General features: G+C 33.1%; 1 pseudogene; it reads left to right on the top strand.

The window, feature by feature from the left end:
• Positions 1 to 671: 671 nt before the first annotated feature.
• LOC118344222 lies at positions 672 to 2327 on the top strand (annotated as a pseudogene).
• The last annotated feature ends 14978 nt before the right edge of the window (positions 2328 to 17305 follow it).

Raw genomic sequence — 17305 nt, 5'->3', positions numbered from 1 at the left:
GGGATGGTTTGGATTTTGTTTGCCATCTCGTTATTTTTGGATTGAAAAACCTGTGTTGTTTTTTTTTTTTATTTCATTTTTGTTTTGCTTGTTCTCTTTTTGTTCTGCATTTTTTTTTTTTGTTCCATGTGAATCTGGTTGTTGGATTTCTCTTCATTGCTATGGACTATTTTTGGTTATGTTTGCCAGTTGCTTGGATGTGAAATTTTCTTGTTCGTTCTTATGGGGTGCCAAATTGAGCTCAGAAATGGCGGTGTCCATACATACTGGTATTTGGGACAGCGTGAGAGAGCTAACCAGAATGGCCCATAGAAAGCGTAGCGATCCTCAGCACTGGGCGTTACAGGTATCTTCGAACTTAAACTCCGCTGGAGTGGCTCTGCCATCTATGGAGCTCGCCGACGTGTTGGTGTCGTACATTTGCTGGGACAACAACCTTCCTATTCTCTGGAAGTTTCTGGAGGTTGATGTTAAGCAAGACAACAACCTTGCCCTGCTCTCCGCGAGGTTTGTGTTTCTGTTTTGAATGGTTTTCTAGGTCACGTTTTGTTTTATTTTATTTTTGGTGGGGACTATTTTGGTGATTTGGAATGGGCATTTTTGGGATATTGTTTGTGGGGTATTATCGAAATTATGTGAGATTGCTTTGTGAAGCAAGCTCGCTAACTCTCATGGCTGCACCAGTAGTTGATGCAGACTACCGCAAGGAAATCGGCAAGGCTCGTCAAGACCTTTGCGCTCTCATCTACAGCAAGCAATGCGCTCCTATAATGCTCCATTTAGCGTAAAGGCTCTCTCTCTCTTGCTCTGCTTTAGCAATGTAATCCCCATTTCATTCCCGAGAAAACTACGAAAAGAGAGAATGGAAATAAAAATTGAAAATCTCCTGCTTCTTGTTGCCGTAATCTTGGAAAGTTGCAATTTTTCTTCTTTTATGATCTTCTCACCATTGCTGATTGACAAAACAAAGAATTAACTATTTAGGCATGCTATGTTAAAACGTTATGATTGATCTTAAGCATGCACGCAAGCGTATGGTACAGGACATTAACCATGCATAATGCTCGGACAGGTGGCATAATGATGGGACCTATGATGCCAAAACAAAGACTGGAGGTCCTAATGGCTCAATCAGGAGTGGCGTGGAGTTGAAACATAGTGCAAATGTTGGTTTGGAAATCGCTGTTGGATTCTGCGGTGAGCTTTTACAGCTTAATGTGTAATATAGTTTAGCAAATCTGATTACGGGTGGGTCAAGAAGTTTAGAGCTTAGTTTGTTCTCCAGGGAAATGAATTGATATTTTGCACCTAATTTTGCATTGGTTTGTCTTCTCACTGATCCTGGGTTTGTTTCTTCATTTTGATGTCAGAAGAAGTAAAGTCTAAACATCCAAAGATTACATATGCCGATCTCTACCAGGTTACGATTCTATTTCGAGAAGCATACATTTGTCTTCAACTACGTGGTCTTACAGATTTAGCTCATCTTCAACTGCGTTTTGGATTTTTAGCTTGCTGGCATTGTTGCAGTGGAAGTCACTGGACCCCTCTATTGACTTTGTTCCAAGAAGGAAGGTATATTCATGGAAGAATTTCTATAGCACCTATCCATGATCCGTACTCTTTTTTAACTTTCTTAACCTCAAGTAGGATTCATTGGAATCTCTTGAAGAAGGGTGCCTTCCTGATGCCAGACAAGGTATGTTATTAACCAAGTTGCTTTAGTTTTTATGGGTGATTTCCTATGAAACATAAGCTACCCCAGTTTGCTGTTTGATTTATGATGATTGAATGAAGTATAGGTTTTATATCTCTTCCTTGAAGATTGTTAAAAGTGAATATAAATATGCTAAGCTATCCATCACGATGCTTATGTATGATAAATATTGGAAAAAACTTGGTTCTTCTGTGGCTGATGTATAAGTTTCTTTACTCCGAGTTTGATCTGTACATGCACATATTGGAGCAATTGACACGGGACAGTCTATTTCATGGTAATGGAAAACACATAACAGATGGGATGTTGAACAATATATTCACTTCTTGTCCCATTTTGTTATAGGTGCAAAGCATTTAAGAGATGTCTTTTATCGCATGGGCTTATCTGACAAGGACATTGTGGCATTGTCTGGAGGCCACACATTGGTAAAGTTCTCCAAAGATTGAACTATTTGTGAGGAAAAGTTTTTTTTTTTAATTCATATCATCTATATGATTTGTCTTTCATTTTGTTTCTTTAAGGAAAGGCACACAAGGAGAGATCAGGATTCGAAAGTCTACCTTGGACAACTGACCCTTTGAAGTTTGATAATTCGTATTTTGTGTAAGAAATCAATGAAAACTTAATTTGGTAGAGAAGAAAAACCTATAACAAACTCATTTCCATTTGACAAGATGATATTGTACATGGTACATGTATGTTATAATGGACAAAATCAGGGAACTCATTTCCTTTCTTTATACCTCAAGATCTCTCTCTCTCTCGACGCGTAACTGTGTGTAATATATATATATATATATATATATATATATTTATGTGTGTTGTATAGGTATATGTGTGCGTGACCTTATTTTTTTTGTTCAACTATCTTGTTTTTGGCAATCACATTCACGGAGATAACTTTTGTACAGGGTCATTATGCACCGACAATCATGATCGGTGGCATATAGGCTTTATTTTGAACTCCTTAAGAGCATTCTCATTGGATTAGCTAAAAGCTAAATCCAATGAGAATTTAGCTAATAGATGATAAAATCCCTCACATTGAATTAGCTATATTCCAAATATTTGGAATATAGCTACAGTAAAGTCTAAATTAATTTCCAAATTTGGAACACACTATTCATTCATCAAATCACTTTTATATTATTTATTTCTCTCTCCAGACGTCTGCATCTACGGTCCCTTCCCGAGTTTTCTCCTTTCCCTCGCAAAACCCACGGCTTTCTCATTTCGCTCGCAAAATCCAGAAGCTTCTCGCACCAAGACCCCGAGTCGACCATAGAGACCCACCACTGCACCACAACTGCACCACCACCCCACGTCTCGTCGGCAACAACGGCACAGCACCACCGCGCCACCGCACTCCTGCTCTTGACGGAAACGACTAAAAACCCCAAATTTCTCTCGCCGATCTGCTTCTCCGAAGGTAAGATAATCTCTTTTCATGTATAAAATTCGATAATGAAGATGATCCCTAACTTTATTCCGCACCTTGCTGTCCCTCGCATTCCTCCTCTCGAAACCCTAATCTTTGACTGTGGATGGATTTATCTGTTTGTGTATCTTGAGGATTACAAATCTGTTTGTGTAAATTTACGGGTTGCATGTAAATTTACGGGTTGAGGATTACATCTCTGTTTATGAGCTCCCACATCTCTGTTTATGAGCTCCCACAGCACGATTACATCTCTATGTACATCCACCTTGTGATTGTAATGCTTCTTATCTTCGTGCCTTAGCGTGACTGTGCTGTAAAGCTGTAACCAAATCGTAAGGTGAATCATTAGTAATTTAAAACACCTCAAGTGTATCTGCTTCCTGATGAATCTTTTTGTTTTTTATATATATATATATAGGTAATCAAGAAATTTTATTCATAGAAATAGGCAGCAAAGCCCTGATGAATCTAGGATTAAGCAAAATTCTGATGACTTCATTTCCTTTCCCTTTCATAGAAAACTTGATGTTGACTGCCGACCATAAAACAGTTAAACTTGCAGATTTTGGTTTAGCTAGAGAAGAGGGACATATCATTGGTTCATATAATAAATTGATTTTGACAGAAACAACGGGATACCAAACCAACTGGACGACATGAAACCTTCTCTTAAGAAACAGCACACCAAAGAAATTTAGTTGCTTGTTTGGTTCTTCAGATTGTTTAATTGGTAAACTTGCTTGTTTGGTTGCTATTGCATTGCATAGCATGCTACCTCTACGTTAGAAAAAAAAAAAAAGATTCCTGGAAATGCATTGTGCTGATTTAGTGTAAATGGATGGAAGAACATACTTGATAGATTTTTTTTTGTACACATGCAGCTACTAGTTTGGATGGAAGAATCTGTTTTTTTTTTTTTACACATGCAGCTACTAAGTTTCATAGATTATATAAAAAATGCTTGTTGAGTACCAATTGTCAGTGCATGTAAACCATAAACGACTCATGTTTTTCGTTATCCTTATAATACAATGAAGGATGGCTGCACCATTTGATGAGAATCATTTCTTCACCACCCTCTTACAAAGTGGTGGACATGAGGAAGGCAGCACCCCGTTCAATAGCATAGATGATAATGTTCTGGTCCAAGCTTCACATTCACATAGTGATTTTAGTGGCTGCCTAGTCACATATGCTGAAAATATGTTACTGGGCAGCCACTATGTGACTGGGCAGCAGTCATTTTAGATGACTCTTTTGTGCTCCTTTTGTGGATGATTGACATAGATGTATTTTGTGGAAACAATGTATTTTGTAGAAACCACCTGAATGTATTTTGTGGGAACCACCTGAATGTATTTTGGTAAAAAAACTATATGGTGGAAGAAAATTTGGTAAAAAAAAAAAATATAGTTAGATGGGAAATATTGGATTGGTTTGTAAATTAAGACATTTATATAGAATTTTAGATAAGTTTAATTAGACATTTGTTGTTATAGCATTAAATGACAATTGAAAAAATATAATTTTTTTAAAATTTAAATTTAATTAGAATATGATTAATATATAATATTATGAATAGTAAAATATGATAAAATAAAATATTTTCATAATTAAAATAATTAAAATATTTTTGAAATTATTAATTACTCATGAATAAATGGATAATCTAATGTGGAGATTTGATGTGAATAGTCAAAATTAAATTCATCTTATATTATTTTATTATCATATAATGAAAAAATGGCTATTCCAATGTGGAGACTTATATAAATGGAATAATTAAAAGCAAAATTCATCTTACATTCATCAAAAATATACTTTAATTTAGCTATTTCAATGAGAGTGCTCTAAGAGACATGCCTTTACCCTTAAATTTCAGATAAATGATTTGAATTATCAGAAGTGAGTTATATTATCTGAGCCATTTATTTCTGTTTGGTTCACCTTGTCACTATCATTTGATTGTATTCATTAATCATTTTTATTAAACCATATCATTTTTGTAGAAAAAGTGTTTCACTCAATTAGGCAACGTGCAAAGCACGTTGTTCCCTACCTAGTATATATATATATATATATATATATATATATATATATATATATATATATATAAACAGCGGAAATGGAGAGAAGGGGACTGGAGAAGAAGAGAAGGAAGAAGAATATGGAAGAATAAAGCAAAGCAGATAAATATGCACAATTAAAGGCAGGCGGTTGAACCGACCATATGCATGGATGCATTGCAAAATAAAGAAAATAATACAGATAATATGAAAATAAACATATTCATAAACTTTTAATATGATTACAAAGTTTATGGCACAAGGTAGAGCAAGATTTGCTCTTGGGTAGTAAGGGTAAATAGGCAGAGAATAATTGATAACTTACAAGATTGTTTTCGCTAAAATGGTCTCTGCCTAGAAATGAAATGAGGTTCTCCTTTTATAGATGAAGGAGTCCCTGTTTACATGAGATCCGTGACTCACAGCTGTCAATTACTATTGAAGCACGGGTAAGTAAAAGGAAAAGTAAATCCGTGAGTGAACAGTGTTGGTACTGTTTAACCACGGGTGTCATCATTGCGTCTGGCGGCTGAGCTGCTTTCGGCACAAAATGACAAAGCTTAAAGGAGACTGGTGGGTCCGGTCTTCTTTGAACTCAAGTAGTAGTTGACAGAAGTGGGATCTTCTGCCAGGTAGTAGGTAGCAATTATTCTTCATCTGTGTCGATTCCGACGAAACCGGAATTACCGAAGAAATTGCTGTATGAAGCCTCTGATGCAGTATCTGAATCATCTTCAGTTTTGCTTTGAGACTTTGATAATTCTTCTTTTAAAATGTTGATTAAATCCTTTTTATTAAGTCTGTCGAAGAGTAAATCTGTTTTCTTCTTGGACTTTGAGGATTTGCTGGATGAACTGTCCTTATCCTTATCCTTTACCCCCCCAGATTTTGTTGGAGAAGTAGGGGCCTGAATTAACAGTGGATATTCAGGTGCTTTGGATGGTGTAGACATGATCTGTGGAAATTCCTTAATATTCTGCAAATTGGGAGCAGACTGGAGAAAATCTTTGATCAGCAGGTCAACAATTTTTTGATTATGGGCGAATTTATCCCACCATTTTGTGAAATAGATTCGTGTCATTACATCACCATTTCTTTCATAGTTCCATTTGAAGATCCACGGGAAGTGGTACTTCTTACAGAAAAGCAAAGTATGGTGAAATTTTCTGGAGTGATGATCCAGGGTTGGACCAACTTTAGTAGAAAAATGTTGATAAGCTTTTAAGAGCTCACCAGGAAGATTTTCAGGAATATATCCAAATTGGTTCCACCATTGGATGAACCAAAGAGGAAAATTTCCTTTAAAATGTTTATCAAAACAAAAGAACCATGAATGGTCCATAGCAGGAGTTTGGAAGAACATGAAGCGCTTCCAAGCATCAATATAGTCAAAATAGGAAACATGAGTGTCTATTAGGTCAAGTCGTTTAGTAGAAGATGGAAAGGGTCCCCATTCTGCTTGGGTGATGACTCGATGAAAATAGGCACTGTGATAAATCAATTTTTTGGCATCAACCTTGTCAGGAATAGGCTTGATCACCAAGGAATTTGTTTGAATTAAAATACTGGAGTAAAACTGGAGATTTTTTGAAAAATCTTCAGGAATCCAGTGAAAAAGAGGAGGAAAGTAAGAAGAAGAAATTTTGAAAGCATCTGTATATATCGTGCTATTGGGCTCGATATGAAACAGATAGGAAACAAAATTCTTTTTCAAATACTCAGCTTTTCCTTTGGGGAGGAAAAATTGAGGAGTAATAGGGATGGGTTTTGACTCAATTGCTTTCGCATATGGGTCAAAAGTAGTAGTTACCGCAGACGAGAAAGTCTGGGGTTGAACAGGCTTGCCAAGTGGCTGGAACCTGTTAGCAATATCTAGTGCTGTAGAAACTGCACTAGTGGTAGCAGAAGGTCCAGCCTCATTCTTGATGAGGTTTATACTGGGCATTGGAGGTGGTGGATTCACCTTTTTCTCTCTCTCTCGGGGTTTCTTTTTGCTAGCCATGGTGAGGTTTTTGCAAAAATTCACGGGTGAGAAAGTCAGGGATAAAATTTTGTGTGCCTTTGATATATTCAATATTAAAATCAAAAACACTTAAAATAGCTTGCCATCGTGCAAAAATATGTTTTGATGCAATGTTTTTAACATCTTTTTCTAAAACAAATTTTGCAGACATGCAGTCAATTCTGACAAAAAATTTTTGATTTAAAATGTCAGATTGAAATTTAGATATACATAGTACTATAGCCAAAATTTCTTTTTTAATAGTACTATATTTTTCTTGTGCAGGATTCCAGGTTCCAGAATGGAAGCGAACAATTTGTTCGGATGAACCTGGTGAAACGCATTGTTTCAGAATGCCACCATAACCAATGTCTGAGGCATCAGTCTGCACGATTTTGAATGAATCAGAAGTAGGGATACCAAGGCACGGAAGAGTTTTGACATGTGCCTTAATTTTCCTTACTAAATTAGTATGGATTTCTGTCCAAGGAGGAGGATTAGAAAGAAGTCGTTTGAACAAAGGACGACATTGTTTCCTCATATCCTTGTAGAAATCAGCAACATAATTGAGAGATCCTAAGAACCTCTGCAATTGTTTTTTATCAAGGATGACATCAGGGAATTTGTCAGCAAATTCGATGGCTCTTTGGATTGGCCTGATTTTGCCTTCAGAGATGTCATAACCAAGGAATCTAATCTTGGTTTGAAATAATTTAATTTTTGTTGCCGAAACAACAAGGCCATTGAATCTAATGATGTCAAGAAACGTTTGCAAATGTTTCCAATGTTCATCAATAGATTTGGAAAAAACAAGAACATCGTCGATATAAACGATGGTGAAAGTAGAGAACGAATTGAAAATATCGTTCATGATATTCTGGAATTCACTGGGAGCGTTTTTAAGGCCGAAAGGCATGACGTTCCACTCGAAGTGACCAAAAGGGGTAACAAAAGCAGTCTTATACCTATCTGACTCGGCTATTTGGATTTGCCAAAAACCGGACTTAAGGTCAAATTTGGAGAAGACTACAGCATCACTCAACCTATGAATTAAGTCTTGCTTATTGGGAATAGGGTACCTAATCCACTCTAAGACTTTGTTCAAGGGTTTGTAATTGATGACTAGACGAGGGGTACCACGTTCTAGTTCTGCATTTTTCTGGACATAAAAAGCAGGACAAGACCAAGGTGACTTGCTATTCCTGATAATGCCTTTATTACGAAGATCAGTTATCTCCTTTTGACAATATTCCAGCGTCTTGCTATTCATCTGAATAGAATTAGCTTTTGTTGGAATATTGGCTTCATTAAACCCTTTAATGTATGGGAGAGAAACTATGTGTTTCTTCCTATACCAGAAAGCATTGGGTAAATCAGAACAAACATCTGTAATTAAACGTTTGTTAAAATCATCAATTTTTGAAATTAAAATAGAATTGGATAATTGTTCAGAAATATTTTTGTACTTGATTTCCTGTTGGAGGAAATTCAAATGTTTTTGTTTTGCTAAAAACAAAGATTTCTTGCTCTTATCCGAATCAATTTCAAAACGAGAAGCAAAGTGAAACTTTACTTTCTGACCAAAAGGGTCGGTAGTAATACCGTCTTTCTCAGTCATGAAAGGATATAAAGAAGAGATAAAAGGGATTCCCAAAATCACTTTGTCAGACATATTTTTGACTAAAACAGAGGGAATCCGAAAACAAACATTATCCTGGCAAACATGAGCATTATTGAGCTCATAATTAATGGTCATCTTTGAGCCATTTGCCGAGAATAATCTTTCGGTTGATTTTTTAAAATATTTACTAGGAATGAGTCCTTCTTGAATGCAATTCAAGTCTGATCCGGAATCAATCATAGCAACAACAGAGAATTGAAAATCATGAGCAACAATGATATTAACTCGTGAAAACCATTTAGGAGGAATAGTATGACGAATTAAACAAATCTGGTTGTCGGTAGGTGAACCCTGTTGACTAGAACCAGCCTCAGTTTGCTCATTATCAGAAGGAATGTCTTGATCAAGTTGTTTGTCAATCTTGATTAATAAAAATTCTTGTCTTAAAACTTCGTTCTCAGATTTGAGGTTGTTTATTTCAGATCTGAGATCTATAATTTCTTTTTTGACAGAATTTATTTCAAATTGTAAATCAGAAACAGAAATATCCTTGGATTTTTTCTTTGAAAATCTTTCCAAAGTTTCTTGAAAATAAACCCTTTGATTAGAAGGTTTAGGATCCTTTCGGAGTATTACCTTCTTTAGCTTTAGAAGATAATCTTCTTTAAGCTCAGGGTTAGTAATTTGAGAGATCAAGGTTAGCAAAAGATTCTCTTCTTCTTCCTCCTTTGTTAAGACATTGATTGTCTTACTAGGAGGTTTACAACAAACAGAATTACAATTGCAACCTAGCTTTAAGTCAGAGGGATTAGGAGTTGAAGCTTCAGAGTGATATTCTGAATCACTAGAGCTGTACTCAAGAATCTTCGATGATGAAGACGAATCTGTTTCTAGGAGTCGAATCAGTTCTTCTCTATCATTGGGATTAATATCCATCTGGCTAAGTTTCTTTTTAAAAGCTTTGGCCTTCTTGGGACATTTGTTAGCAAAATGCCCAGTCTTGCCACATAAATAACATTTTCCAGAAGAATCATTTTTGGAGTCTTTGGAATTCCTTTTCTTTGGAAAAGATTTGGTAAATGGTTTTTTATAAGATTTCTTATAAAATTCATCACGGGGTTTTCTCCTGAAACCACCATGAGGTTTAGTAATTTTATGCTTTCTTTTAGATGGAGCAATACTAGAAAGACCGAATTGTTCACAAAAAGTGCCCATTTCGTATTTGGCCTTCTTACTATTTCTCATCTGTTCACGAAGCATTCTTTGATCATGACACATACTAATGCCAAGTTTCTTAACAACACTGAAGATATCACCATAGGTGTATTCCTCGTAGTTAAGTAATCCATCAGCATCAGTAAGTTCTTCATTGACTTTATAAGCAAATAGTCGAGGTAATCCATCAATAAATTTCTCTTTCCAGTAAGGCTTTTGACTGTCGTCACGAAGCATTACTCGAGAAATAAAAACATCTTGATACCACCTATAATCTGACATCTGATGACATCTGAGATTATTCAACTGATCGCTTACGCGACTAGTTATATTAGATGGTGTTCCAATAAAATGTTTTAAAATAGTAAAAATCAAAGTGTTGATACTATCAGGATGTGCCATCCCAATAGCTTCATCAAAAATAGGTAGACCTTCCTTATTGCATTTTACTGCATGCTGGATGGCTTCCCTAGCATCACTGGTTAGGTACTTATCCCACCAGTTTCTTAAAACTCCAGTAAAACCTTGAGTTAAAATTATAACAATATCTGGTTGTCTAATGTTATTGTTGATATAAGCATTAGCAACCATTGACATTTTACTCATGGTATTGATGATTTCTTGTTCAGAGAATCCATCTATATTCCATTCGTAAACTTTGTCAGCAGAGTAAGAAGATTGGTTTTGAAAAACTTTTTCTTCAAACTGTAAATCAGGAGGTGTAGGTCTGGAGTACCAGTTTTTCGTCAGACTCATTGGTTTGGGTCCTTTTGAAGAGAATCTGGCTATTTCCAGGTTTTGAAAATTCTTTTCAATAAGATCAATATCCTTGTCTTCAGAGGATTCTTCTTTAGAAGATTCTTCCGAAGTTTCTTCAAGAGCAAATCCTTCACCATTACTGTTAAGAGTACTAGTAGAGGGTCGTTCTTTCTTTAGGTCAGCTAACAATTGATCAATTTTGTCTAAATTTGTGGCCTGTAGATTTTTAAAATCAATTTTTGGCCTTTCTTCAGGAAGACTGATCAAAGGTTTTTCAATCTTTTTCTTTGGCTGATCTTTAGGGAAGACCAAAGGATGATCATTTTTAAAAATAGGGGGAGAAGTAAAAACAGGTTTCTCCACCTTTTCTTCAATCCGATCCAATTGTTCTCCAATCGTTCGAAGAGCAAGATTCGCAAAATTATTTTGAGAAATAATCTTTTTTGTTTATTTCAGAATCTTGTCCTTTTCTGGATCTTTTGAAACAATAGTATCAGATAGTTTGAAAGGGGAAGCAATAACTTCCGAACCTTTAAAAGGGATTACTACAGTCTCCAAAGGAGGGTGACTGGATTGGATCACAGTCCTTCCTTCTTCATTGACAAATTCATTTTTAACAACATTCAACGTGTTTTTTGAAACATAAGTATTTTCTGCAAAATCTAGGAGAGAAATATGCTGTTGAAGCCTATTCATCTCTTCCTTCCATTTGCGTTTAACACGTTGTTTTTCTAAATCTGAAAATTTTGCAACATAGGCTTTTCGCCTTTGTTTGTTTTCAGAGGAAGTAAAATCTTTTAACAAAGCGGGTAAATCAATTTCAAAAGATTTGTTCAAAACATTTAAACTGTGATGAACAGGTGCAAAAACAGGTGCAACAGGGGCTTGCATATCTGAAGCAGTTGGTGACATGGAAGACGTATCTTCTTTGTCTGCTTCTTCATTTATGTTCTGGTTTTGTGATGAACCAGTTTCTGCTTTTGCTGAATAAAAAGCAGAAGTAACTTGAGAGGAAGTAGAAATTCCTTTCATTTTTAAAGCAGGTTTAACAACAGGTTGGACTGTTCTTACAGAATTCTCAAGAAATTGATGGAAATTAATATCCTTTCTTGGATTGTTCTGAACAGGACCAACAAAACTAGATCTGGAACCAGCAAAAGAATTTATTCTTCTACTACTGGAGGTTTCAGATTTATCAAAAGAAATTTTAACATCTCCATTGAGGTATTGCTGGATGATGTCAACCCCAGCATCCGGAGCAATATTCCTTGGAGGCAAGGGCATTTCTTGTTCCAAAATCCATTCATTAGGGAGAGAAATCTTATCCCAATAAATCCTTTTCGGAATTTTAATATCCACATCTGAAGAGCTACTCTGGATCAGTAGAGTATGCTTTCCAGAAGGTTTTGCAATAGCTTTTGGATCTAAATTCGTTTTTAAAAGACGATAATAAATCCTGAAAATTAAAGCAAGAGGTTTACTTCCTTCAATCATGTGATATCCAGAAGTTAAAATATTTAAGATCAAACATTTCAAAATATGGTTCTCAGTTAAAGCTAAAGTAATATTTGGAAAACAATCAAAATGGACTGGTCCTTCTGATAAAGAAGATTGGACCATTCCGAGAATGCTATCCTCAAATCCGAGGAATCTGCCATCTCTTAAACAAAAAAGAACAGAAGCATTGATGCCTAATCTTGTTAAAGGTTTAGCAGCAATTTGCACAGAACCTATGTGAATATATTTAAATCCCTGAGTTTTATATTTTAAAATATCTTTCTCATTGAGGAGATAACATTTTTCTTGGGATTTAGATATACTATAGGTTTGTTCGACTGTTCGAACATTCAAAGTATTCAAAAAAGTATTTTTAAACCAAGTGGTTTTATAAATATCAGTAGGTTTAATATCTGGGATCTTATTCTCTGCCTATTTACCCTTACTACCCAAGAGCAAATCTTGCTCTACCTTGTGCCATAAACTTTGTAATCATATTAAAAGTTTATGAATATGTTTATTTTCATATTATCTGTATTATTTTCTTTATTTTGCAATGCATCCATGCATATGGTCGGTTCAACCGCCTGCCTTTAATTGTGCATATTTATCTGCTTTGCTTTATTCTTCCATATTCTTCTTCCTTCTCTTCTTCTCCAGTCCCCTTCTCTCCATTTCCGCTGTTCTGATACCAAAACAGCGGAAATGGAGAGAAGAGGACTGGAGAAGAAGAGAAGGAAGAAGAATATGGAAGAATAAAGCAAAGCAGATTATATATATATATATATATTTATAGTACGTTGGAAAATATCATTTCCCAGCCAAAACAAATTGCCACGCAGGCCAAAGAGTTGAACCTGCTGCATCCAGGCAGGCCGAAGAGTTGAGACTTGGGTTGGTGGTGCGGTGACGGGGCGCAAGTGTCCGTTTGCAAAATAGGAAACATCATTTAAGAAAAAATATTATTATTATTAAATTATTATTATTATTTTGATTAATAGAAGAATAATTCAATGTAAAAATCTCTCATAAATAAAATAGGCAAAATATAAGACATGTGATTTTAGTCAAATTTTATATTTGTTTTTATTATTATTAGTATTTAGTATTGGATCATGCAAATGTGTCATTTTTTGACTTTTGGCTATCTATTCAAAATTTAAATCTTACTTTGAATTAGTCATTTTATTTTATATAATAATAAAGAAAAGTTTTAGATATAAATTTTATATTCTGTATACTACTTAAAAGTATGTAATTTTATATTTTTATCTTCATATTTCATGAGAATAAAAAAATAAAATTATATATTATTTTAAGTAATGTTAGAGAGAAGTCACTAGTACATACTTTGCACTTACTGCGTAACTACTTTTAGTTGATTGTTTCTAACACTCACTTAAAGAGATGTATAGTATAAATGATACCTCATCATGTATACAAAATAATAATAACTTCTATCTATATTTATTCTTTAAAAAAAGTTATTTGACTGCTAATGCTTTATTCTTCCCTCCCTCTAGCGGCTCCTTCTCCCAAATCCTTCAAGTTCACGTTCTCCTCCGTCCAACTTCTTCAATAGCATCTCCTTCTCCCAGCAAAACGCAAACCCAATCGCAAGTTGTTCATGAATTTGAACAAGAAAACCCACTAGCAAAACCCAAACCCAATCGCAAAAACCCTAAAAGAAACAGGAAAAAGAAATCACGACAGAGAATTTATCCAAGGCCGTAACGCACCAGATCTCACATTCGCGACAACCCACCATTAAATCCCATTAACAAACCGTTTACTTCCACTGAAAAAATCACCAACTAATACAATTTGCACAGATTGCATCGTCACAAAGAAAAGAGATGGATCCTTTCTTTCTCGATTAACTGCAAGTTTCTGTATTGTGTTCATCAATTTATATGGTGACGAAGGGCCGAAGGAAAACCAAAGGTGGAAGGAGGGCGGCTGAGGCTAAGATTTTTATTTAGGGTTTTTTTTTTTTTTTTAATTTTAAAAAATAAAATAATTTTAATTTTAATTTTTACATTTCATTTTTATTTAAAAATAATTCTAATCGTTTGTAAAGTAAAATTATTGATTAAGATTTTATACTATTTTTTCAATTAATAAACGACTTAATTTTTATTAAAAAATTGTAGATTTAGAGATTATTTTATCAAATTTACTTTTATAAGACATGCATTAGATCCTTAGTGGTCGTTTGGGAACACAATTGTTCTTAACTATTTTCAAATATTTTTAAATTCAATTTTTTTTCTCATTTTTTAAAATTTAATAAAAACTATCTTAATTCAAATTATTTCACTACTATTTATAAATATTCTGAAATATTCTTAATATATAAAAGAGCCCTAAAAGTAATTATAATCATTATTGTCAATAAAGTTCTATAAATAACCTATACATTTGGAAAAAAGTAGGCCCTTGTCTTTTCAAATGATCATACAAAAAAATTTTATGAACAATTGAAAATTAGATTTTGATATTTGTAATTTTAACATTATATATGAAACTAATAATGGAAAAAGAAAAATGTATTCTTAGAAGGAGAATACTTGAAATAATTATTATGTGAAATATTTTTAGTGATATATTTGGAGGTTCTCTTATTGGGTTCATTAATTTTTTTAATTAGATATTTTTTTCTTTTAAAAAAATTATACTTAAGAGTCTAAGATTTTTTTTGAAAGAAAATACTCTAACTATAAAATGATTATATAAAAATAATTTTACAAATTGATGTGATTTGATGTGATTCGTTAGATTATAAAATTATTTTTATTATAAAATAGATCCAATGATCAGATAAAATTATATTAATTTATAAAATTATTTTTATATAATTTATTTATAGATATAACAGTAATCTTTTTTGAGTCGCTTTCTTCCGATAGGAGCCTGCCTAATTGGCCTAACGTGAGGGCCGGCCCTGGGTGGAAGTAGAAAGGCACGAAATATGAGCCGCTGGCCATTGTTTGAAAGCAAATGGAGGAGAAAGAAAGCAATTAGTTTTAAATAGGGGTAAAATGGACAATAACAGGTTGATGAGGTGGAGGGTGTGCAGGATGTGTTAAAGTGGGAAGGCTTCTAAATAGCATTTTTGATAAAATATTATTATTATTATTATTATTATTATTATTATTACCTATTTTATCAAGAGAAATGATATTTGTCATTGTAAAGTACAAAAAGTACTATACAATTTTTTTTAAAAAGTAAATAAATACATAATTTATATGAAAAAAAAAACTAAATGTTTAATAGTGAATCTCATTATTTTTTAAAAAGATCGTACGACGCTTGCGCATTTCATGACTGTATCTAGTATTACTCTTATATTAATACATATTTTTATTTATTTTTTAAAATACTTTTTTATCTTTTATTATAATAGGTGTCTTATATTTAGTTTTAATAATACCTATCCAAAGTCACTATAAAAAACCTATGCAATTTACGTATAAAAACTAGATTCGAATAATGCAATCTGTTTTGGCTCGATCCAGTTCAGACTTCACAATCAAAATTTTATAATCTTTGATTGACCATAATCAAATATGAATAATTCAAATCTTTCTCCCACAAATACAATAATGAATGTTGTAGGTAAAAACTTAGACTAATTCCTTCTGAGCGTGGGATATGGTCAGCAATGTTTTAGATCCTCATAATGAATTAATATGATCATGAGAGCAGATATCATGTCTATGTTTAGAGGTGTAATCGGTCAGATTTGGTTCGGTCTGATTTTGTACGTTTCTTATAACAAAATTGGTATATATCGGTTTTTAAAATTTAAGCAACGATACCGAACCGATTCGCTATCAAAATCGGAATTTCTAGTTTTTTCAATTTTGATTCAATCCGGTTCGGTTTTTCGATTTTACGGATTATCTATATTAATAATAATATGATGTTTACATATACTAAACTAATAGTCTATTTATATTACAGTATAAGTACATTATTGATTATTTTATAATAATTAACACATACTAGTATAGTATTGAAATTAACTATAATCTATATAAATTCTAGACTTTTTACATGAGTATATATGAACAAATGTGTAAAAATTTATTTATAAAAAGAATTTATATTATAATTTATTATACCAAAAATGTATTTATCCTTGATATATATATATATATATATATCAAAAGTAAGTTTATATTAGTAACTTAATATTAATGTTTATGTTTAAAATTAAAATTTTATGTTATATTAATTTTATATTATAAGATTAAAAATTTATATGTTATATCAAATATTATATTAAAAATTATAAGATTAATTTTATGTTATATCACATGTTATATTAATGATAACTGCTACAGACACATAGAGATTATACAAAGTAAACCCACAAATTAACATGGTTTCGTGGAATCCGTTAGATCTACTTTATAATAAAAGTAACTTTACAATTTGATTTACCGCATCAAGTCATATTAATTTGTGAGTTTGCATTTGTATAATCATTTTGTGGCTAAAATATTTTCTTATATTAATTTTATGTTATAAAATTAATAGACTTGAATAATAAGATTAGAATTTTATGTTATATCAATTAACAATTTAATATATAATATATAATATAATATAATAAATTATAAATATATATGCCGTTTAAACAGATTTTCAAAATATGAAAACGAATACCGCATTGGTTTAAGATCGATTTTGGTTTTTAAGAACCGATACTGCACTGGACTGGTTACAAACTGAACAAGTTCGGTACGATTTAAACCAATTTTTAAAATATGAAAACTAATACCACATCGATTTAAGATCGATTTTGATTCATAAGAGCCGATACTGCATCAAACTTGTCCGGCCCAATCCAATTCAACCGATTAACCTAGTTAAAAATGTCCTCTAACCTTTTCAGTAAACATAACCCACATACCTATTTAAAAACCATATTACATTATTGCCCTTACTTCTAAATCATCGGAGCAGTGATTTC

The sequence above is a fragment of the Juglans regia genome, chromosome 13 (assembly GCF_001411555.2).
Source record: "Juglans regia cultivar Chandler chromosome 13, Walnut 2.0, whole genome shotgun sequence".
Lineage (NCBI taxonomy): Eukaryota > Viridiplantae > Streptophyta > Magnoliopsida > Fagales > Juglandaceae > Juglans > Juglans regia.
The sequence above is the reverse complement of the archived record's forward strand: the minus strand, read 5'-3'. Positions and strand labels throughout refer to the sequence as shown.